The following is a 25,536-nucleotide window of genomic DNA, read 5'->3' on the forward strand; positions in this document are numbered from 1 at the left end:
TACACGGCCCAGTCGATCTTACGCGAGCAATAACGTAGCGACCACTTGCAACACCCACTCGGCCTTTAAAACACGCACTGTATACAGTGCTTTGAGTAAATGTATTCAAATGATGTGTGTGGGATGGGGGAAGTCTACGCAGGCTTGGGCATCATCTGCACTTAATGTAAGACGCCACCACGTGGTGGCTTAGACCTTTTTGCATTGCGCAAGCGCTGACTGTTAAATGAGGTGTATGGTGGTCTAGCTAGCGGTCAAATTTGATCGCTAGCTAGACCAGCATGATCCTCGTTCCCACGCCTACAGCGCACGTACAGAGTATTTGCGATATGGTGGTCAGGGAAGTCTTGTGTGTGTACGGAGTCACCGTTGTTGTGTAATTATCTTCATTAGCGGTTTAAGGAGTTAATGTCATGTCTGGTGTTGGGCTGGAGGAACACTGAATGATCTCAAAGCACGTAGGCTGTTGTATGGAGTGTTCATGTGTGCTACTCAGATGCAAATACTGCTTGGGGATTGCTGCCAAATGGCGGCATAATGCCGGGATGGCCAGTTCTGCTGTGATGACGGAACCCAGGTTTATGAAAGAGGAGCAAGAGGTGGATATAATGGATGTTTTAAATCGGAGAGCAGGGGCACAACACCCTATTCACATGGCACTATCAACAAAGCAAACATTCTTTGGGAATTGTCCCCGTGGTTCACATTCTAACCGACTTACGGTAATAGCGCATACCGCGAAGAATGCTTACCGTCCGGTTGCAATGTGATTTATTTAAAGTATTCATTGTTATGCGCAATCATGTATTGGGACAAATAAATTGACCTTTTAAACCTTAATTATAAAACTGGTGCTGGTTTACTACTTCTGAGAATGGTGACCACCTTAAAGTGCCGATACGAGGGTATGGTTTTAGGGGGGGGGGGGGAGGTTGGATTATTTTCTATTTAAAAATTTTAGTCAAATTGGTTTTAAGAAACTGTAATCGATATAGGTATTGAGTATTTTCCATATTATTAAAATTACATTTTTGTGGTGTCGTAGTTTTTTTTACTGTGAGATGTCTTCCTAACAATCAGTCGTCTCATTGTTGAGAAATTTGGACTTGTCTTAGAAATGTACATTTGGTTTGTGATATAACCACGTGTGTGTCTACTTAGGTAGAGTCTGTTCTTCAGAGAACTGTCTTGCTAGACGTTCTACTTCCGCGGAGAAGATTTATCGGGTTTTTGGCAGACTTCTCGTTGCTGAAAAGAACTGTCCTGTTCAGCACTACCTGGGTTGAAGGTAGGACATCAGCTTGTAGGATCGGTATTAAAGGCAGTGGACACTATTGGTAATTACTCAAAATAATTATCATCACAAATTTTGGAAAAGTTTCCGCATGGCGCCACCACTTTTTCATTCGATATGAAATAATATAGTATCTAATTTACCTCATTGATATATCCCTTTTTGTAAAAATGAGTGAAAAAGTGGTGGCGCCATACGGAAAGTTACCCCAAATTTTTGATTACCAGTAATGGGGAGAGGCTGATAGTATAACAAATTGTGAGAAATAGCTCCCTCTGAAGTGACGTAGTTTTCGAAAAAAAGAGGAATTTTCCTAGACTTTGATTTCTAGACCTCATGTTTTGAACTTGAGGTCTCGAAGTCAAGCATCTGAAAGCACACAACTTCGTTTGACAAGGGTGTTTTTTTTTATCTCGCCACTTCTACAACCGATTGAGCTCAATTTTTCACAGGTTTGTTATTTTATGCATATGTTGAGATACACCAAGTGAGAAGACGGGTCTTTGACAATTACCAATAGTGTCCAGTGTCTTTAACTGTACAAACGAGGAGTGGGTTCTTAATTGTGCTCAACGTTTATTTTTATTTTTTATTTTTATTTCAACTAGCTTGCACACAAGAGGAGCATATGTAATTTTAGATTTCTAGGAAATATTTACTGTTTTGTCCAATTCAAGAGACGAAATATATATAACAGCTTAAGGTGTGTATTACCTTAGAGGTCTTTCCCTAACCATACGAAATAGGCTCGTTCAGTTATTGTTATTGTTGATGCGTGTGTGGAGCACAATGTGCACTCCCCCACCATAAACAGTCATTACTTAGGTGACTGCTTTTGTAAAGGCTACAGTGCAGCTGTAATTAAAAAGCGCTGGCTCGCGTTTCAAAAGAAATGTTACTCTCTTTATTTCGTTATTGATGCTGAGCGAGGGGAAGTTTCAAATAGATTTGTGAAGAGTATTGGTGTTGTTAACCGCGAGCCGTATAATACGAAAACATTAACGCACTTTGAATGGGATCGAGCCAAACATGAGTCCCGATGGACGAGTTGTCTTCGGGTTGCGTGGGACAGGCCTCCGGCTGTTTAACCACAGACGAATCTAGCTTGCCACTCGAACAAAAACACAAATGTCCTCCTGAACAATACGCCATAATTATTCCCCTTTCTAAATAGATGTTTTCTCTAACCACAGTATCAGGGCGGTGGTAAATTGGAAAAGCCGCCGTTTAAAAGTGTGTGTTTAATCAATGACAGGGCGTTTATTCTACAGTTTTAGAAGAGCGAATTCCTAAAAAAAAGAATTTACACAAGTATAATCTTTGTGTCATTCAAAGGCGACCATCAAACAAAAGCATATCACTGTTTTTAGAGGAGGAGTGTTTTTAAAGTTCAACAAACAAATACAAACAGGAAGTGACATTTTACATCCTATTTTTGTAGTCACGATTACAGGGGAAAACAACGAAACGTGTGTAATGTTCGTTAGGGATTTTGAGCATCTTCAAGGTTTATTTTCGAAATAAGTGCCAATCCACAAATGCCTCCGTTTTCTTTTTCTTCTTCGTGTTCTTCAAACGTTATTGTTTCTCTAACATGACCAATCAAATCGTGTGCACATCGATCTTCATTGTAACATCAACTGGCCTCATCTGAGGTCTCGAAATCAACTCAACTATTTTCGTGAAAAATAACTTCTTTCTAAAAAAAACTACATTATTTCAGAGCGAGCCGTTTCTCACAATGTTTTATATACCATCAACAGCTCTCCCTCCATTACTCGTTACCAAGAAAGGTTTTATGCTAACAATTATTTAGAGTATTTACCAATAGTGTCCAGTGCCGAATCAGTGACCGTTTTGTCCTCACAAATCCTATAACAATAAATTTAAAGGCAGTGGACACTATTGGTAATTGTCAAAGACGAAGCCTTCACAGTTGGTGTATCTCAACATATGCATAACATAACAAAACTGTGACAATTTTTGCTCAATCGGTCATCGAACTTCCGAGATAATAATGAAAGAAAAAACACCCTTGTCACACGAAGTTGTGTGCGTTAAGATGGTTGATTTCAAGACCTCCAGCTCTGAATCTGAGGTCTCGAAATCAAAATCGTAGAAAATTACTTTATTTTTGAAAACTATGGCACATCAGAGGGAGCCGTTTCTCACAATCTTTAAAACCATCAACCTCTCCCCATTACTCGTCACCAAGAAAGGTTTTCATGCTAACAATTATTTTGGGTAGTGTCCAGTGCCTTTAAAAATATCTTTTGAAGATGACATAAAAGTGAGACACGCCGTGTGCTTCAATAACACTGGATTAATAAACCAGCAAGGCCGATCGCACAAAGAGCACCCGTCCCATGCTGCAACAATTTATCTCTTTGATTTTCATTAAACCGTTCATGAACTGACGGTAAACTGTTATGATTCCCTCTGTACAGATTGCCATATCTATTGCGACTTAACCATTGGACTGATAAAAGTCACAAGCTTAATCTAATTGAGCGACAATCAATTGTATCGACTTGTTGAAGAGTGAAATAACGGCGGACACGCTTAAAGGCAATGGACACGATTGGAGTGTCAAAGACCAGTCTTCTCACTTGGTGTATCTCAACATATGCACAAAATAAAAAAAACCTGTGAACATTTTGGGCTCAATGTCATCGAAGTTGCGAGAGAATAACGACATAAAAACACCTTTGTTGCATTGTGTGCTTTCAGTTGCATAACAAAGGGTTTCATATGAAGTATGTTATTATTTAGTGGGCAAATACGTCTTTCTCATAAACTACGTTACTCTACAGAGGGAGCCGTTTCTCACAATGTGTTATACTATAATCAACAGCTCCCCATTGCTCGTTATCAAGTAAAATTTTCTGTACAATTATTTTGAGTAATTACCAATAGTGTCCAGTGCCTTTAAAGTGTTGTAATATCAAAAGGCACTTGCGCTAAGACCGGATATAGGCCACTTCGTTGTACGTTCATTATGAAAAAATAATTATGCGGTGTTGCTTCTGCTGATGATGACCGAAGCATTGAAGCACACTTTCCATGAATGCTGAGAGGAATTGAAAAGTTTCCCTTTCTTGGCCTTTCTTATGAATGTATTGTGAAGCACACCAATTGTTTAGTATACCACACATTCTGTTTGGGGATCTTCATTTGATCTGGGTAAATAAATTACTAGGCTCTTCTTTTTCGACCAAACCTTGTTTTTGTCTTGACTAAACCCAAACCTTGCTACTTAATATTTCGTCCGAGTCTTCAATTAATTCACTAGAATTTGTAACGAGTAATGGGGAGAGGTTGATAGTATAAAACATTGTGAGAAACGGCTCCCTCTGAAGTGACGTAGTATTCGAGAAAGTTTTTTTTTTACGAATTAGATTTCGAGACCTCAGACTTAGAATTTGATTAATTTTACTTATTATTGTGTGATATTTCCATTGGGATGTCTTGCCGACTGTACTAATTCAGATGTCTGGCCGTCTGTACTAATTCGGACTACATTAGTTTGCAATCTAATATAATTTTTGTTTTGCTTTAACACCTCCGCACTATCACGTCCGCAATAACAAATATTGTCATATCCTTGACGAATTGCGAGTTTGTGAATAATTGGCAATACGACAGAGCATGACGTCATAGTACGCAGGATGTTTGCTTGTAAACAAGTCCTTAAATTAATCATCGAGATTTTTTAATCATGGGATTAGAAACTTTGAAAGGAGGTTTCATTTATTGGAAATGGGAGTGAGCCGATTTGAGACCGGATGCCTTCAAGGCAACATCCATTGTTACATTACCAAACCGTGTTACATGTTTATCCAACGGCATCACCTTTTATATTTAACATTCTGACACATGTCGCATGTCGCATGCAATTATGTCCTCTGTGCAATACTATCCGGCGGACATTATTGCATATGCAATAATGTCCGCCGGACGGTTTTGCATTTGCAATCGTGTCCGCCCGGACGCTGCTGCACAATGCAATTGTGTCCGCCCGGACGTATTTGTATATGCAGTTGTGTCCGCCCCGTGCAAACCGTCCTTATATTAAATTAAACGCCCTTGGTCGACGGAACACGTTCGCCATTTTTTTACAAGCTAAATGCGTTTCATGAATGACATGGGAAATGTTCGATCGTTGGGTATTCGCTGCAATCATAAAATACGTGAATATTCATGCTGCATATACATTACGTAAGTTCAGTGCATGATCGCTCGCTTACGAGCGCACATACGTGTACAGGCATGTACATGTCCACCGGACGGTTTTTGCATAGCCCCGGACACGATTGCATATGCAAAAGTGTCCGGAGCGGACAGTATTGCATGGCGGACACAATTGCATCTGACACCGGTCCAGGGTGAAGCTACCTCGGTCCCAGGTAAAGCCGCACCTCGCCATCCCCCACACACATCCCATTGGGAGATCGAACGCAGAATAAAGAGAGATAGAGGTTGGCCCACATCTATATTTTGAGTAGGTCGGTCTCATATGTACCACAACAAGAAGTGGCACTTAATAAATAGTTGGGTAATGTTCCCCGACGTAAATTATGAAACGCTGTAAATCTAATTATTGAGGCAATTAGATTATCTGATGTCTGACACTGTCGGCTGTGTAGTTCGCCAGACTCTATCATATATTTAGCTGTGTAATTGTTTTGCCGATGTCATTTCGAGTTCTCATTTGTGGTTTTAATAGCTCATTCCACCCGAGGGGTTTTGCAACATTCGAATGGGCCTTTTATACACTGGGCCCGTCACCCAAAACACACCTGTTTTTTTCTTCATCTAATCGACTCCGAAAATATTCTAAAGAGTTCCTAATATTCCCAGAACACAATGAAAAACACAATTGGGGTGGGGTGGGGAGGGGTTGGGGGTACATCGTGCCATATATCGAGCGCCACTGTGGTCAGTATTTACCTGAAATTCAGGTGAAAGAAAGTTATTGTTTGAGTTTGAGAATGTCTATGGAATTTGGTTTTGGGGTATGTGGTGAGCCGATTTAGACTGAGTCTTAAGCCTAGACTTATAAGAGGAATGGGTCGAGTACAATGCTATCATGGTACACAGGTATATCATTTAGAGCATGACTAGACTGGTACCCTACCTTCTAGACACATTTTTAGTAAACCTACGTTTTCTTTGTACTCTTCTTACACTTGCAGTCTAAAACCGCGAGTACATCTCCAGCATTGGGAAAGAAACAAGAATGTCTCCATGTTGCAAAGTGGCTGCACGAGTATATCACAACAAACATGGACCTTAAAGAGTGAAGCAAGAGGAAAATACAGCTACCCAAGAACCGATGTACAAACACCATAGTGTGGATGGAAGTGCCCGCTATTGTCATTGCACCAGTTTCGTGAGAAAACAAATTTACACCAAAGGTCAAACGTGGTATGTTTAAACTTGCTGTATACGTGTTCCAATTTGTCAAAGTGCGACCCAGTGCAAATTGTTTCTTCTATAGCGTGATTCGTGGAGACAAACCTCCCCAATATTCTCTCCCTCTCTCTCTACAAACACTGTTTGCATGCAGGTATGAAGCCTATGGAATGGCAATCCACCTCGTGCGAAATACCGAGTAACTAAACTGTGGATGTGATGTTTGAGTCGTCGGTGTAAATGACCGCTCTCATTTCATTGTATCAGTCTGACGCAAGGGCTATTTAAGGTCGCTTGTTAAAGGCAATGGAAACCTTAAGTAATTGTCAAAGACCTTGTTTTCTTCTTTACTTTTTGTATTTCAACATAATGAAGGGGAAGAAAATGTGAAAATTTGAGCTCAATTGGTCATCGAAGTTGTAAAGAGAATACTGAAAGAATAATCATCCTTGTTGCACAAATTTGTGTGCGTTAGATGCATGATTAGGTCTAAAGTATTTTATAGCAAACGGTTACAAATTATTGTTATTTCCCCAACTCGTCCAGTCCAAGGCAACGTAACTCGTTCCCAAGTAAGGTTTTATGCTAATAAAAATACTTTGAGTAATTACCATTAGTGTCAGCTGCCTTTAATATGCTTACAATATGCTTGGTTTTCACACTATTTGCTCCTTACACACAAGTGATTAATCTTACTTCATAATGTCGTCATCTCGCAAGATAGATCATCTCAGGATGACGCCATCTTACTTTTATGACGTCATCATACAGCAGTATGATTTATCTCATGATCTCATCACATCGGCTGGCACTTCAAAAATTCCGTATAGCAGAGCAGTTTAAGTTTCTTGAGGCATTTGCTGTTATGGCGTTTCACCTGATAGTTTCAATAATGCAGGATAATGTTTCAGAGGTCCTTTTCTGTAATGTGATATTAGTATGCACGCTTTACGTTGGACACTTGTTTTGCTTTTCTGTTTTTCATATCATTCGTGTACTTTGACATACATCTATCATTTCTGATTTTGTTTTCTTGAAATTTGACCTCGACTTCTCTTCATATGACTCCGATCGCTTACCTCCAGGCAGTTTCCCTAATTTACTTAGCAAACTAAATCCATTAGTCTACCCACATATTACTTCACTCGGGCTAAAGGCATTGGGGTCAGTGAGCTCATCTTAAAGGTTTGAGTTTCTTCCATATTATTGGTAAAATAGTCGCAGACAGACGGACTCTTGGTAATGACTCAAAATAATTGATAGCATAAAAACTAACTTAGTAACGAGCAATGGAGAGCTGTTGATGGTATAAAACATTGTGAGAAACGGCTCCCTCTGAAGTAACGTAGTTTTTGAGAAAGAAGTAATTTCTCACTAAAATATTTAAATATTGAGTTCGAAACCTCAGGTGAGGTCTCGAATTCAAAGCATCTGAAAGCACAACGTGCGACAATGTTTTTATTATTCCTTATCTCCGACGACCAGTTGAGCTCAAAATTTTCACAGGTTTGTTGTTTTGTGCATATGTTGAGATACACAAAGTACGAAGACTGGTAAGTTTGACAAATTGCCAAACGTGTCCAGTGTCTTTAATCCGTTGTTTGAGACAGGAGAAAGTATCTGAGTGAAATTTTTGATTTGTTTCATCTTTTGAATGACACGATAACAAATCGCATGGCCTATTATGGCAAACTCGTAAATAAGTTGAGATCAATTTTGTTTGTATCTGTATTGCTCGTGTCATAGAGCAAGGTCGGTCCTTGCTCTATGCTCGTGCATACTATTTCAACTCCTGTGTGCAGAGAAGCAATTATGAAAAAGGTCAATTGTAAACTAGTTTTATAACCGCTGTGATTAACATTCTCTTTTCATTTACTTTTATTGCCCACAGGACTTGACGAAGAAGCCAGCGTGAAGCAAACGTTTTACGCACAGGAAGTTCAGAGAAACTCTGGCGAGTGAACCTGTCATTGTGAAGCAACACTTGCTCGAGGTATTGGTAAAAACAAACAAAAATCAGGTAAACACTACTCCTTAAAGCCATTGGACACTTTCGGTAAACAGTATTGTTCATGGCCCACACTTCGTGTATCACAACTTATATATAAAATAACAAACCTGTGAACATTTAGGCTCAATCGGTCATCGGAGTCGGGAGAAAATAACGGGAAAACCCACCCTTGTTGCCGCACGTTTCGCCGTGTCATAACATGTGTTTAAAATAAATACGTAATTCTCGATAACGAGAATTGATATTGTTTTAATGTGTTCTCAAAAAGTAAAGCATTTCATGGAATAACATTTCAAGAGAAGTCTTGCACCACTACCTTCTGTAAACCCTGTAAGTTATTTGTAAATCTGTGAACTTTTTTTGTCTGTACCGAAAGGGTCCAATGGCACATTACAGAATTGGTCAGAAAAAAACCCTCGTCTGAGACCACATTCACTTAAAACTTACACTACTGGGTCAAATGATGATGATTGTAGAAAACAGCCACATTTCTATCTGAAATATCATAATTTGATGAGAAATAAATAAAACCAATTTCCCATTTGGATGTTATCACTCGGTGGGTATTTTATTCATTTGTTTTTCAATCGATTTCATGCAAAAATGTGTAATCGGTTTTCACCATTTTCTCGTGATCCAGATGGCCGATCGACCTGAAACCTCTACAGGTTGTCAGTTTATGTATATGGTGGATTACATAAAGTGCTTACACTGTCAGCACCTGCTATATAAGCCAAAACAAATTCTGTAATATTCCTTTAAAGTCCGGCGATTACTCCTAAAGTAAACAATAAGGAACCATCCCACTTCAATCCTGAATATACTAGGAACACGGACAAATAAATGTGCGCAATTAAAGACGATGTGTACGGATGTCTACTTCGTAGAAACACTGCATGGTCCTCATTGGTTGTTATAGTAAGTGTCGAGGACCTATGGTGTCAATCTCTATGGTATTACGTAACGCTTATGATTTCACATTCGCAACACCACGAACAAAATGGCTTCCTAGTGCCAACTGTTCAAATTGGTTAGTGACGTGTTATATAGAGGTTTTGCCGCAAACCGCATGTATTATATAAACTGACACGTTATATAATAATATGGTTGATGGCCTTAGATTTTGACCTAAACCGGACCTTCTTATAAGAGGCATAAACAAGTGCACACCAACAACACATCATTTCAGAGCAAAAAGATGAGCAACGGAACAAGGGAATTTGAGTAACCCTTTTCAGTAGCATTAAATTTCGCGCGAAATTGAGAACAGCATAAAGTTGTTAAATTGGCTGCTCATTTGCCGAAATTGACCGAGAAAACCTGTACTGTCAACAGCTCTCCGTGGCTCGTTGCCAAGTACGTTTTGACGCCATTAAATATATATATTTTAAATAATTACCAAACATGTCCAGTGCCTTTAAAGCCCACTAGCAATTATAACAACAGTTGTCGTTAATTGAACCATAAGTCTCGCGTGATTTGGCGGGAACTTTGGGGAGGGATTTTGCGATTTGGTTCCGTAGTTCTATGGCTCTCCCTAAAGGAGACTACTCTGTTCATTAAATCTAAAGAACATCAAAACATAACGTAACGATAATCCACGCATAATGCCAATGGTTTATTAAGCAGGATTACCTTACAGGAAATGTACACTTTAACTTTGAAGAGAAACTACGATTGCGAGGGACGTTTTGGGGAATTATTTTCAATAATTAAGACTCTGGAGATATTGATGGCTGATCTGCATGCATTCGAAATAAACGCAAGTTGTCATTAGATTTTATTTGAGTCACGATCGGCAATAAGTAAATGAGCTGATATGAGAAGTAGCCGATTTGTGACGATAAATTACTTGTGTATGGCTCGTTTAGGTTGCAGTTGTCTCTATAGTAAACATCATGATATTTTAGAGATCACCGGATAAGTGTGGTAACCTTGCAGTGAAATTTGGTTTAAAGGCAGTGGACACTATTGGTAATTACTCAAAATAACTAACCTTTGAAAATTTGAGCTCAATCGGTCATCGAAGTAATAATAATGAAAAAACACCCTTGTCACACAAAGCTGTGTGCGTTTAGATGGTTGATTTCGAGACCCCAAGTTTTAAATCTGAGGTCTCGAAATCAAATTTGTGGAAAATGACTTCCTTCTCGCAAACTACGTCACTTCAGAGGGAGCCGTTTCTCGCAATGTTTTATACTCTTAACCTCTCCCCATTACTCGTTACCAAGTGAAGTTTTATGTTGATAATTATTTTGAGTAATTACTAATAGTGTCCACTGCCTTTAAGCACTGGCCAGTCACCGAAACAGTTCATTGTACGACCGCCAAAACGCACCCCAGCATCCACCCCATTCAACGCCTATACAACGTGCGTACCGAGTGTTTTGCTAAGCAACTGAACTAATTTCTGTTGTATGTAAATGACAGGGAAAACCTCTACTTACACAAACAAATCCCTTTGAGAAACAGTTTCGTGCCTCAATTACTCCAGAAAACCCCCCAGAATGGTGTCAAAAGAAAACGAAACAAAAAGACGTAAAACCAGAGTTCGGTACACACGCCGTGAGCAGCGACCGTTTTACCTGTGGCACGTTCGCGTGAGACCGGACACCCGTGTTGTTTTAGAGTAAGATTCTCGTAACCAGATACATTTGAGGTTTCTTAGAAAAACAACATTGGGGTATCAGGGGGTCGAACACCTAAAGCAAAGAAAGCACCACACCGCCTTTTCGGTGGACACGTAGAGACACTTATTTTAAAGGCAATGGACACTATTGGTAATTACTCAAAACAATTATTAGCATAAAACCTTACTTGGTAACGAGTAATGGGAGCTGGTGATAGTATAAAACATCGTGAGAAACGGCTCTCTCTGAAGTGACGTAGTTTTCGAGAAAGAAGTAACTTTCCACGAATTTGATTTCGAGACCTCAGAACTAGATTTTGAGGTGTCGAAATCAAACATCTGAAAGCACACCTCGTGCGACAAGACTGTTTTTTATTTCATTATTATCTCGCAACGACCAATTGAGCTCAAATTTCCACAGGTTTTTTTATTTTATGCATAGGTTAAGATACACCAAGTGAGAAGACTGGTCTTTGACAATTACCATTAGTGTCCAGTGTCTTTAAGACCGTGTTCATTTTCGTAGGTTTGTGTTCATGGTCTTTTCAGTGCGGAGTGCAAAAATGGGGGCAACAAAACAAAATTCTCATATTTGTTTTTTTTAAGCGATTGCTTGTGGGCTTTCTGTATTTTTTACCAATGGAACCCTTTTCCCCTGTGTGGCTGTAATATCAACAGTGTAGGCCTATTTTACCGTTAAAAGCTGCTCCAAGTTTGACACGTTGTATATGTCCCCGCGGTCTCGATTGTCCCAATGTTCTGTCCCCATAGAATTTGACCAGTAACGAGTACTTAACTTTTTGTTGTTCTTAAATTAGAACTTATTTGTTATTACTGTCTATGTAATTTTGTAAATAAAGATATACGTTTGAATGTATGAATAGACATGTTTTTGTATCTTGAGCTTTGCAACATGCCATGCCTTTTTAAATCATGAATTATTAGCATAAAACCTTACTTGGTAATGAGTAATGGTGGGAGGTTGATAGTATAAATCGTCGTGAGAAACGGCTCTTTCTGAAGTGACGTAGTTTTCGAGAAAGAAGTAATTTTCCACGAATTTGATTTCGAAACCTCAAGTTTAGAAGTTGAGGTCTCGAAATCAAGCATCTGAAAGCACACAACTTTGTGTGTTTTTTTTTTCATTATTATCTCGCAACTTCGATAATTAATTGAGCTCAAATTTTCACAGGTTTGTTATTTTATGCATATGTTGAGATACACCAAGTGAGAAGACTGGTCTGTGACAACTACCAATGGTGTCCAGTGTCTTTAAAGCAAACAGATGTCTTTGTTAATTACTTCATTAGGGAACAGTGCCAAATTCCTGCTTCCAAAACACTGAGAAAAAATGCGATTATTCGATAATCTTCCAAGTGGGTTTGAGCAATCGCTACGCTGCAAATTTATAATTATTAGTAAGCCCTTTGGAGTCGTGTCACGTTGTATAGCCAAGGGAATATAATTGTGCAATGTGTTTTGGCTTCGCACCAAAAATCAAAATGGCTGCGCCGTAATGAAGATGCGTCACATTGGTGATGAAACCAGTAGGACGTGTCGGCTAAAGCGCCTACGGCTAGATTTCCGCGTCATTATGCGTTCAGGTATAGGACTTTTACATCCTCACTCTTATAGCCATAGCCGAAGCTATAGCCGCCAATTCGAAAGCGTCTTAAGCTTATTTATTTATTTATTTTAAATCGTTAGACATACACAATAGTTGCAAGTTGTACAGGGGCTGTCAAGGTTAAAACAAAAGTATAAGTATATCAAAAGATGTGTAAAACCAGACCCCTGCCAACGATAACAATATCATTATACAATATAAAAAGGTGATTGCACTGAAACAATTAAAAATCACACAAAAGAACACATTAAAACACAAGCAAAACCATTACCAAAGGTGTCCAGTTCCTTTAAGGTAACTTGAGCTGCGGATGTTATTTCCTTATTCACTATTCAAAGACTGGGATGAAATTGACATTCAACTTAATTGCAATATCACTACCACCAATGGTTACTTTTTGTTTAATATCTCAGAGTTAGTCGTGCAAGTGAAGTTGACAATTAACTCTTCAAGTCGTTGTAATCCGAGATGCGAGAGCATATAATGACTTTCTGACAATGATCAAAAAGACTAAAGACTTGCCGTTTTTCAGCATGTCTGATAGTGATGTCTCTTCTGTGAAAGCCTGTAGCAACATTATAGTAAAGGTTTCACCTTTTGAAGGAGTTGGGTACCTTTCGTAACACAAAACACAATGTTCACAAAATATACATTAAAGGAACACGTTGCCTTGGATCGGACGAGTTGGTCTTTGAAAAGTGTTTGTAACCGTTTGTTATGAAATGCATATGATTAGAAAGAAATTTTAAAAGTAGAATATAATGATCCACACAAGTATCACTCAAAATTGCGTGGTTTTCCTTTTACCTCACCGACTAACACGGTCGGCCATTTATGGGAGTCAAATTTTTGACTCCCATAAAATAATGGCCGACCGTGTTAGTTCGAACAGTAACAGGAAAAACACGCAATTTCGAGGCACGTTTGTGTGAATCATTGTATTCTACTTTTAAATCATCTTCCTAACAATTTTATGCATTTTATAACAAACGGTTACAAACGCTTTTTAAAGACCAACTCGACCGATCCAAGGCAACGTGTTCCTTTAAACTTATACCGTTTGAAGACAATGATAGTAGAAAGCGTACCTTAAAACATTAGTTGCTGATGTGCTGTAGTTTTTGAGGAATGAGTAAAACAATGTCATGAAAATACGTTTGTACATGCTAACATAATTTTCGTCCCATGATCACTGAGACGAAAAGTATTTGAATTTGATTTCGAGGTCTCGAAATCAAGCATCTGAAAGGGTGTTTTTCTTCCCATTATTATCTCGCAACTTCGACGACCCGTTGAGCTCAAATTTTCACAGTTTTTTTATTTTGTGCATAATTGTTGAGATACACCCAGTGAGAAGACTGGTCTTTGGCAACTACCAATAGTGTCCACTGTCTGTAACGTAAAAGACGCGCAGAGAGTGATGACGTCACAGCCACTATAAGTGACCCGTGACAATGCGACGAACGTGACGAAATGAGGATTAGGTGACAAAATAATTTTAAAAAAAAAGTGGGTAATTACTTCGCCAAAGCGAAAGTAATGATCTATGACTAATTAGGTTAAGGTGTAATGATAGGGGGGGAAGCCTCGGCTAAAGAAGTGTCGGTCAGAAATAAAAAATACAATTATGTGGACACTTATTTTAGATTACTTATCTAGCAGCTGAGACAAAAAGCCGTGTTTTCCAAATCTCTCCACCTGATTTTATCGAAATTGAATTTAGTTTGATCATTAACTGTTTAACACCTCACATTAGTATTCGATTGTGGGGAAAATGTTGACCAAATTCCCGTAAGGAATCGTTTTTCAGCGTTCAAACTCTAGTGCGAGACAATTGCGTATTCGTGAGCATTGGTGAAAACAATTCCATACTCTGAGAAAATATTGCGGTTTTGTTTTTCAACCTCGAAATTTCGGAGTCAATCTTAAGTTTATTTCGTGTTCTTCATTTCATTGTCTTTGCTTATTCAGCATCATAAATTTATTGTTGCCCTTAAAAAATAAAACTCCAGAAATATTGCAATTTACTTTTATTGCACACACCCCCACGCACTACCCAAGGCTCCACAGCTCCACAGCAGGTTTCAACACACATCATAGAGTTCAACTTCCCGCCTTCGTGCATCACCAAGCTAATCCGCCTCCACAGTACTTAAGCAGCATGCAGCATCAGGGTCCAGCATTCTCCAGAAGACGATCGGAGCATACTGATCGAAACGTCGAGTTAAACCAAAGGTTCTTTTCAGAACCACCCCAACTCATTTAGAGGTTATTACATGGTGTTACCGCAAACTCTTCTTATATAATTTCCTTTGCGTTGTTACATATTGTTTTCATTGTCTTTGCTTATTCAACGTGATTTCTTGCTGCCCTTTTGAGATGCACATGAATTCCTTTCCGGGATTCTGAGGATTCATTGATTCAGTGGTGATGAGGCTCTGGATCTTCGGGGAGTGGAATCACGCTCCAAGTACAATACTTACCCCTCCGGCTTGCGTAAAACACTAAGGACTATCACCGACCCCCCCTTCCCTCTCTTCCTTGCCAAGGGCTAAACGTTCCGAAACCCCCGGGCTGCGCTGCCCCATGATGCACGCACGTCCCGTAATGGTTTTCACCCTAACACCCCCCCCCCTCTCCCCACTGGCCTTAACCCCAACGTTGAACTAAGCCACCTGCTACCTTGTCTTTACTCGACAGTGATCGATCTGTCGCCGTGAGACAGCCTTGTTGACTTACCCCCACAGCCCAGGCGCGTTTGTGACGACACCCGGGCTCACACTGGGCAAAAAAGATAAAGGTTGCTTTCGGTCCAAAGAATAGGTCAAAGCTTTGATATGTTTACGTGGTACAAATGTAATCTCGAAATCAAATTAAATTGTTTTTATTTGAAATACTGTCATCTTTAAGATAAGTTTACAACATAACGATAAATCTATTTGCTTTACCCGTGTTTTAAAGCCATTGAACAGTTTCGGTAACATTATTATGTAAGGCCCACACTTCGTGTCACAACTTATATTTAAAATAACAAACCTGTGAAAATTTAGGCTCAATTGGTCATCAGAGTCGGGAGAAAATAACGGGAAAACCAACCCTTGTTACCGCACGTATCGCCGTGTCATGACATGGTGTTTAAAATAAATCCGTAATTCTCGGTATCGAGAATTGATATTGTTTTAATGTTTTCTCAAAAAGTAAAGCATTTCATGGAATAATATTTCAAGAGAACTATTTCACCATTACCTTCTGTAAACCCTGCAAGTTATTTGTAAATCTGTGAACTTTTATTTATTTTCCTGTTCCGAAAGTGTATAATGGCTTTAAGAACTGTATGCTCAGTGCGTTTCCAAATTCTGTGAACAAAAGTCCGCATGCAAATCATTTGGGTGTGATAAGTAGAGGATGACACACTCCTATGTCACTATAAGGTATGGGTAAATTTCACAAAGAGTTACGACTCGTCTTATCTCGAGTTAGGATTAATCTTAAGGTCTGCATGCTACAGTGCAGGGTTGGGACTCGTCCTAAGTCCTAAGATTAGTCTTAAGTTTTGGAAGAGTTTTGTGAAATCGACGGTTGCCAAACAGTGTACTCCTACAGTGTCCACCAAGCATGCAAATACCCTTTAAACAATCACTGTTTTCATCGAAGACAATCAAAACTCAGCAATCATTCATTTGTGGATATTAAAACCTTTAAAATGAATGTAACTTGAGCGATATTAGAATTGAAGTATCCACTTCACTATACGTTGATGAACATGAGGTAATTATATCATTTCTGCTCACGTACCATGCAGATCACTGACTTTATCGATCGCGGGGGAAATGTTGCCCAGCGCCCGGGTGTCATAGCCTCTCTAACGCCGCTCAGAGCGCTCGTCTGGAGGTGATACTCGTTTGCAGGAGACACTTCTAGTCGAAATCCATCCAGCGTGGTTTTAGCAAATACTACCTGAGTGGGTAGTAGAGTAGATAAAAAGTGGATTGAGGCGGCAAAGTAAAAACGATGACACGCCAGGACATGCAATAGCCGTAAGGCTGTTTTGTTTTTCGTTTAGCCTTTACGTGTTTTAACCGCCGTCACACTTTGCCGCGAGCCATACTTTTGGGCTGGAAAAACGTTTTGCGGTAACAAATTTTTAATGCTGAATATAAATTGCATTCCGTGGCATAAGGTACAAATTCAAAACCCTCTTTTTGCGTATTAAGCTTCATTTTTTTACCATATTGTAAGAGGACTATATATTTTTTGTTAAAGTACCGTTTTACTTCCGTACAGAGATCGAAAATGGCAAAATAGTCTGGCTCCTTGCTTGTACCTCAAATACCCGTGCTAGGATCATAGAAGGAACTAAACTGCATATAGGCTTGCAGCAGCTTCAACAACGGTCCGCGTTTCATGCTTGACTATTATCTTCCATGACTATATTAAAATAAAAAAAGTACACACAAAACACGAGATTCATATTTACAAGGCGCCTATAATTTCAAATTTTACCGAGAGTTTCTATATTTTGCTCTCAGGATCTTGTTACAGATGGATGCCTTAATCCTCTTTCGTATTATCTCATCTGGTCCACCAATTATTTCCCAAAGGAGAAAACACAGTTTTCCCCTCTCCTCCAAAATTAGCGAGACGCCATATTTACAAGTGCAGAATACAGGTCTAACGAAGAATTCTTAGGATTGATTTCTCAGTGCAAATACATTAACTAGAGAGAGACTACAATGATAGTGGTGCCTACAAGGTTTAAGGTTTCCCTTTCACTCTGGTGCATGTGACGGCATGAGCGGGCTTGGCTGCCAGGGTGTCGACAAAGGGGGTGCGGGCCACTATTTAAGAACGGTCAATGTACCACACTCTGCCGACACTGCGGAAGTATTGATTACAAAGTGTAATTAAATGATGATAAATGTCACCAAATAATAGAGTAATTTGGACTTTGCGTCTGAGAGTTAAAGGTTGCGGCATTTATGCGTGGGACTCACAGCAGACAAATCAACGGTCGGTTTTATACCGTGCGTGTTTTCCGGCGTAAACAGTCTGCGAAATTGATGTCATTGTCGTAAAAGATAATTTGCTGGAGCTCGTTACCCCCTGCCCAGCGGTGCCGGGACGGGCTGCATCGTTCTACACCGCAGCGAGGGGTTTTGTACTCTATTACTGCCAAGTCTTGTCTTGAGACGAGGCTACGTTTATAAAACGCCGTTGTGCACATGTTTCACATGGGAGGAGTATTTCAAAAGAGGAAAAGAAAGCCCATCAGTCCAACCCAACAGTATTGCTTGATGCCGGTAGGGCTGAGCGAAGAAACACACCAGGCAATCCAATTGGTATTGGTTGAGACCGATGGGAGCCGAGTGGCGTCAATTGGAGATACCACAAACTTCCCCCTGTTCAAAACCTCTATAACAATGTATCAGGTCGTACCATCCAAATAAATACCAGATCATCTAAGGTAGGATACAACTATTCTCGAACTCATTCTCCCCAAGAGAACCGTAATCTGGTGGAATTCACTCCACAGCAACATCATTGCCCCCCCCCTTCAGTTGAGGTATTCAGGGGAGTGGTGGTTGCACACATACAAGCAGTTATGAGTCTTTTTTACCTGCACTTTGTACAAAATAATGCACCCCTGCACCACTCATGGACAAGTAGTCACTCAGCTTCACGTCCAGTCTAATGGACCTTACCGAGTCTCCAAGTAGAAGTAGTACGTTTTCATCGCATAGCAGAGCACATTACAACCACTGCCAAGGGTCCGATTTCATAGAGCTGCTAAGCACAAATATTTGCTTAAGCACAAATAGTTGCTTCTTCCTCGATAAAAACATGATTACCGACCACATTTCCATTTGTTGAATATTGCTTGTTACTGGTATTCAGCTGTTGTTTGCTTATCCTGAAAATCACCTGGACATTTAGTTGGTAATCCTGTTCTTATCCCCGAAGAAATTTCATGCTAAGCAAATTGTTGTGCTTAATAGCAGCTCTATGAAGTTTGGACCAGATGTTTCTTTTCCCCTCGGTATATGCAGGTGTGTATCGACTACACATCAGCTGGAGGGCATTTTGGATCAGACATAATTAGTTAGAAAAGCACTCTCCACTGAAATACCGAAAAAGCTATCCCCAGAAGTTAAGCTATAATTCTAGGAAAAGAGTTCGTTGTTTCTTTGTTTGTTGGGGCGTTTTTTTTTGGTTTTTTTTGCTGTTTGTTTGTCTGTTTGTTTGTTTGTGTGTTTGTTTGTTTTTGAGCCAGCAACTGGGTGGGATCAAAGATTAACTCTATTTATTTATTTATTTTGACAAGCTTGGTACCAGACTAGAGGTTAAGCTAGCTACTCAAGAACGCGAAAGGTCGTGGGTTCGATCCCACCAGAGGCGCAGGATTTGCAGACCGCGTTTCTACACCATTTTATGACTTCTTATAATACACAGAGCAAATCAGACAGGAACAAAAACTACCTCACCTGGACAGCAAAAAGTGTTAATAACATAAACGGCTTGAGGCATAATTGAAATCATATTGTATATATTCTCTGCATTATTAATTTCAACCGTTCAAAACATTGTCACTCATTTAGCAGCGTTTTTATTGTACCTAATTGAGGTGTTCTTCACTGTTAAAATCAGATGCCCTTCGTCAGTGCTCCTTTGAGCAGTTCATCAATGCCATTCTGACCATTTCTATGTACTTTTAAAAAGTGGTGCCACATTGCCTTTCCTAACACACAGACATCTCCCCCGACCACGGGCTCAGGCCCCAGGCCGTATATTGCCGAAGATTTTGTAATTAATTTTCGTCAAAATTGATTTCCAAAACAGCCTAGTCATTTACATTCATGTCACATTATTAAGTCCGTGCATTTTCTTCCATATCGAGTGTGACAAAACAAGCAAGAAAAAAACGACCCATAATTATTTTTCAAACCCGAGCCCCGCGGTTGCGTTTTAATGACTTGTTCGGCGTAACACCTACAGGTAAAAAGCTCGATATGCACTGAGCAAGCTGTCATAGCTGTTTGAGTTGGGCAGTACAATTAAAGACAAGGTGTAGGTTGAGGGTTTTTTTTTTCTCCAAAAAGTGGCAGTACTTTAGGCTTAATATTTGGTGAACAAATTAGTGCTTTCTTAGATCCTAGTATCCGTAAAAACTAGTTTATATTACACCTCGTTGAGGTAATACACGCCCCCATGATTGCCTCTATTTAAAGCCATTGGACACTTTCGGTAAACAGTATTGTCCAAGGTCCACACTTCGTGTATCACAACTTATGTTGTAACTTATATCATAACATTTGTATATTTATACAATTTTAAAATTTTAATGTGTATGTAGTTGCTGGGCAACAGTGTTTCACTGTGAGGTTTCTCCAGGGTAAAGTAGAAATAAATAAAAAATATAAAAAATAACAAACCTGTGAAAATTTAGGCACAATCAGTCATCGGAGTCGGGAGAAAATAACAGGAAAACCCTCCCTTCCCCTCTGTAAACCCTGTAAGTTATTTGTAAATTTGTGAACTTTTGTTTCTTTGTCAGTTCTGAAAGTGTCCAATGACTTTAAAGTACACCTCTTTATACTTCGTTTACAAAGGTTACGCCCTTGGAATAATATACAGCAGCGGCGACTAGATAATAACTACCACACATCGGTCAAGATTAAAGGATGGGGTGTGTCCACTGTCCTTTCGGGCTATACAGAACACGGTAATTATAAAACATATACCTGTTTATTGAAGTGGGAGGTATGTCAGTGGTGTGTTTCCAGGCTGGTTCCTTTTCCGTAATTGACGTGGAAAGGGTTCCACTCCTACAGGTCCCAGACTCGGTTTTTGTTTCGTCTAAAAGCACTGGACACTAACGGAATAATTACTCAAAATAGTTTTTAGCTTAAAAACTTACTTGGTAACGAGCAGCAACGGAGAGCTGTTAAGTGGAATAATTATTGTGAGAAACGGCTCTTCTGAAAATAGTTTTTGAGAAAGAAGTAATTTCTCACTAAAATATTTGAATTGAATCCGAGACCTCATCAGCTGAGGTCTCAAATTCAATGCATCTAAAAGCACACAACTTTTGTGCGAAAGGGTGTTTTTCCTTTCATTATTATCTCGCAACTTCGACGACCAATTGAATTCAAATTTTCACAGGTTTGTAATTTTATACATATGTTAGGATACACCAAGTGATAAGACTGGTCTTTGACAATTACAAAAGGTGTTCAATGTCTTTAAAGAGTGCAGCAGCCGATTTCACGAAACTTTACGCAACTGCGTAAGTCCACTTGCGCAACGCAGTTGCGTAAAGTTTCGTGAAATCGGCCCCAGGAGTAGTTTGAAAACACTCTTTAGTCGTGGATCGAATCCAGGCCAACTAAGTAATTGTACATTTCAACAGTAGCACATGCACAAACAGACAGGCTCCAAACCATCACCCATCTCTGATTATCACACGCCAACATGGTGCTCTACATTACGGTAGACTTAATGCACACAGACAGGAGGTGTCGCTTACATTAAAATGATTCCCGATTGAGGCATTGATACCCCGATCAGCCGAGGAGGGGTACACAATATACCCCGTTGGGGATAGTTTGGATGAGTGCTTCCCCATCTGAGCCATAGTGGCTTATAGGTTGAATGTAGTCACCGATCGGGGAAACTCATGAATTGCCTGGACACGAAGTCTACGGTGAAAGAGTATAGAGTACCCAAATGGGAGTAGTTTTTATGACTGAGTGTATCACAGCCTATCGTCCAATCATTTGCCTGCTTTGACCCCAATAAGGGCAATTGTTGACCCCAGTGACCCCCAATGAGGGCACTCTTTAAACGTGTGACGTTACATGCAAGGGTCTTTTCTCACTGAAGGGGGGGGGAACCTGTCTGAAACTTGTTAGTGTATAACTATACCCCAATAAAGAGAGTATAAATGTGACTTTATAGCGATACAAAGTTGGTCATTCGTATCACCTTAATTATAGTCGAGACAAGTAAGACTGGATGACAAATCAACACCTTTTGAGTACATGCGGTTATTTCAGCTGCGTCACTGTCTAGTACGCTTTCCCTGTAACTCAAAATTATAAGCATCAGCACCAGTCGTTATACAAAACGGACCTCTGGTCATAAAGACTGAAGTAGAGGGAGGTTGAATAATTTTTGGGGCAGCTAGTGTTTTTTTTTTACTCTGCGATTAGAGTAATCGAGGTTCCATAATCATTGCCGCCCCAAACTAAGAGGTCTTCAGGGGAGGAGTTGCTTCAAGTTTATAAGCAGTAGCCCAATTTTTACTTGCACTTTGTCTAGCACCAGTTGAGTTCCAGTTGTCTTGTTTTCATCACCTTCAGTTTCTTCAGTTGTTTTTTTCTGTTAGCACTTTTGTGTCCGATCTGCGCTTCATCAACAATCAAGCACCCTTGGCCTTAATACGTCCTCACTTAAGGATTCTGCCGAGTAACAAACGTAAACGTAAACGTAAACGTAAACGTAAACGTAAACGTAAAACGTAAACGTAAAGGGCTGTGATACCTTATGTATGTCAAGTCTTTGGCCATGACACGACTCCCTGCTCACTTTGAAAGACTCGTATACGTTTCAGCTTCATAATGGTCTTCAAGTTTTTAGGACAAAAACTTAAATTATTTTCGTGAAATTGTGATACTCATTTCTCAAAACCTATAGCATCTCAGCGGGTGATTTAAAAAAAAAAAGCGTTCTACCATCATTATCTTCAAACTGTGTAAGGTTAATGTAAATCTGTGGATACTAGTTATAGTTGCAGAGCTTTCAACTCACCTCGCATGACTTGCTTTTTAGTGGGCGGGGCTTCCATTTCACCGGATGCGTTACAACTTACAGCATATCAAATGCCGGAACGGATGCACCGGAACACATGTCGTAGTTCCTGAACGAAACATGCCGTGTATGGAGATCCGGGCCCGGCCGTAAAGGCCCCTCAGCGGAATGAACAACTCGAATGGTTTTTAAACATCTCGCAAGAAACATCTCACCACATTATTATTGATGTATCATCCCCTGAAGTCTCTTTCTACGATGATAGGCACTCAGCCATTCCCTGTTGGTGTGGCATATGGGTATCGTATTTCTTTGTAGGTATTTTCGATATCAATTTGTAGGAAGTTGTTGACTTTGATAATGACCTAGGAGCGTATCCTCCTACAGAACATGTTTGACCTTCGGGTGGAGGACCCCTACATCATCATAGTTGGACAGTGATTTAACTTAAAGACACTGGACACTATTGGTAATTGTCAAAGACCAGTCTTCTCACATAGTGTATCCCAACATATGCATAAAATAACAAACCTGTGAAAATTTGAGCTCAATCGGTCATCGAACTTGCAAGATTATAATGAAAGAAAAAAATCACCCTTGTCACACGAAGTTGTGTGCGTTTAGACGGTTCATTTCGAGACCTCAAGTTCTAAACTTGTGGTCTCGAAATCAAATTCAGAATCAAATCAGAGGGAGCCGTTCCTCATAATGTTTTATACTATCAACCTCTCCCCGTTACTTGTTACCGAGAACGGTTTTATGCTAACTTCAGACAACTTTTGCGCGGCCGGCATCCGGGACAACAATAGCTACACTTTGTTTGCTACGGCACGATGTTTAGGGATCTCTCACACGAGAACGGGACTTGAGTCAATTCTAAGTTGGTGGCTGATTTCCTTAAATAAATGATCATATAGATATTTCTGGTAATGAAACCAAGAATCCCTCATGAGTGAACTTAATCGCTGTAGCTCGCAAGCCTGAGGAAACCTGTAACAAAGGGTGCTTGCTACGTACACCAGAAACATTAACCCGTTACATACCAGGCTCTATACCAATCCTAGTACATGGAACCTACGGCTTAATGTCCCATCCGAAGGACAAAGCAATTATGGTCAAAGTGGCTCTTGCTCATTGACTCAAGTCACCGTGACCATGACCTGATTACTCTGCGGATGAGAAACACAACAGCCAGAGTCAATCGGCAACGAAACGCGGCATAGATGAATGACCATGACATTTCAAATAGTCAGAAGGCAAAAGTATAATCCTGAAGGCCTTCTTCGTTTCCCGTTACTATGCTAGGAATAGAAAAGAGGAAAACTAGTATTTATGTTGTTCTGAACCACGAAAGAATGATTGGGAAGTATTACTCAAAAGTATAATCAAATATTTCCCTTTAACCGCAACCTACAATAATTTTGTTTGTATATTTTATAATTTCAGCAGAACACAATCACTGAAACGTACATACAAGAAACATCAAGAGAGGAGACCGGGATGGATCGAAATCCTTGCCCTTACCTCTGCAGGACTGAAAGAGAAGGACAACAGAGAGGACTAAACAGGTTATACACAAATTCATTCAATTGACAAATATATTGATCGCATCAACTTGGGAACACAAAACGAAGCTTCAAATCTTAAAGCCCTTTTCACACGAAAGCAATTTAGCAGGGGTCCCTTGCTTAGTTTTTGAAAGGTTATGCAATGTTTACAAATTGAACTTCGTGTGAAACGAGCTCAATGTTTGGACTGTCAAAGATCCCCAGTGGAATCTTTTCAAATGTATCCTCCTTTATGGACAGTGTTAGTAATAATATTGTTTCCCTTTCACATACGAGGTGCATTGTGTAACTAGTAACCATGTTAAAATAATGCAAGGGAGCCTTGCTAAATTGCTATCGTCTGAAAGGGCTAAAGACGGCGCAGTGACTGGGGGATTTCACAAGCGGAGCTCCTACTTATACAACATGAGTGATGACCGTGTGTGTGTACTTGCCATGTAGAGTTTGTTCTTTAGAGAACCGTCTTGCTATATCCTTCTACCGTGGAGTAGATTTTTTTCTCCTGACGATGACTAGAGCAAGCTAGTAACGATCATAAATAAGCTTCAATAGTAGTCCCGGTCGATTTTGTACCTTCCGGTAGTTAAAAGGCAGGAACATTCTACTCTGCGGTATTGTAGAAAATAGCAAGACCGTTCTCTAAGAAAACAAACTCTACCTAGCAAAGTTAGATATATACAACACAGTATTTTAGAGTATGTAATGTCAAATAATATGAACTTTGACCCTTTTAGGAGCAATGTCTGGGAGGACCATCTTTTTTTATGCCACTTTTTTTTCTTCTTCTTTTTTCTTTTTTATGCTTTTGCCCCACCCTGGACGACCTCGGATTGTTATAATATTGTTTTGTCAGAAGAAATAAAATAAAATAATAAATAAATACGTATACACATGGTGTTTACCGCAAACCAAATATATATCAAGTAGGATTTTAAACTTTGCATGGTGGAAATACGATATAGAAAGGTTTGCGGTAACACCATGTAATGACTATCTCTAAATGAGTTGGGGGTGGTTCTGAAAAGAACCGTTAGTTTCAACTCGACGTTTCGATCAGTATGCTCTGATCGTCTTCTGGAGAATGTTACCGCAAACCTTTCTATATCAAATATATATTGATACCTCTCCATTCAATGCCTCAAATGCCATATTATGAGTGATGACGTGACAGGACTTCTCGCAAAT

General features: G+C 39.7%; 1 long non-coding RNA gene across 5 annotated transcripts; it reads left to right on the forward strand.

Moving 5' to 3' along the window:
• Positions 1-1,144: 1,144 nt before the first annotated feature.
• Positions 1,145-25,255, forward strand: LOC117302213. 5 transcript variants are annotated; one of them, XR_004520403.1, is made up of 5 exons: positions 1,145-1,288; positions 6,490-6,721; positions 8,601-8,729; positions 20,584-20,696; positions 24,230-25,255. It is a non-coding gene; the product is annotated as an uncharacterized LOC117302213 (long non-coding RNA). The 5 variants fall into 5 exon arrangements; XR_004520401.1 differs by lacking the exon at positions 1,145-1,288 and having other exon boundaries at positions 6,434-6,721; XR_004520404.1 differs by lacking the exon at positions 1,145-1,288 and having other exon boundaries at positions 6,434-6,721; positions 8,601-8,702.
• Positions 25,256-25,536: the final 281 nt, after the last annotated feature.

Source organism: Asterias rubens, chromosome 18, assembly GCF_902459465.1.
Source record: "Asterias rubens chromosome 18, eAstRub1.3, whole genome shotgun sequence".
NCBI lineage: Eukaryota > Metazoa > Echinodermata > Asteroidea > Forcipulatida > Asteriidae > Asterias > Asterias rubens.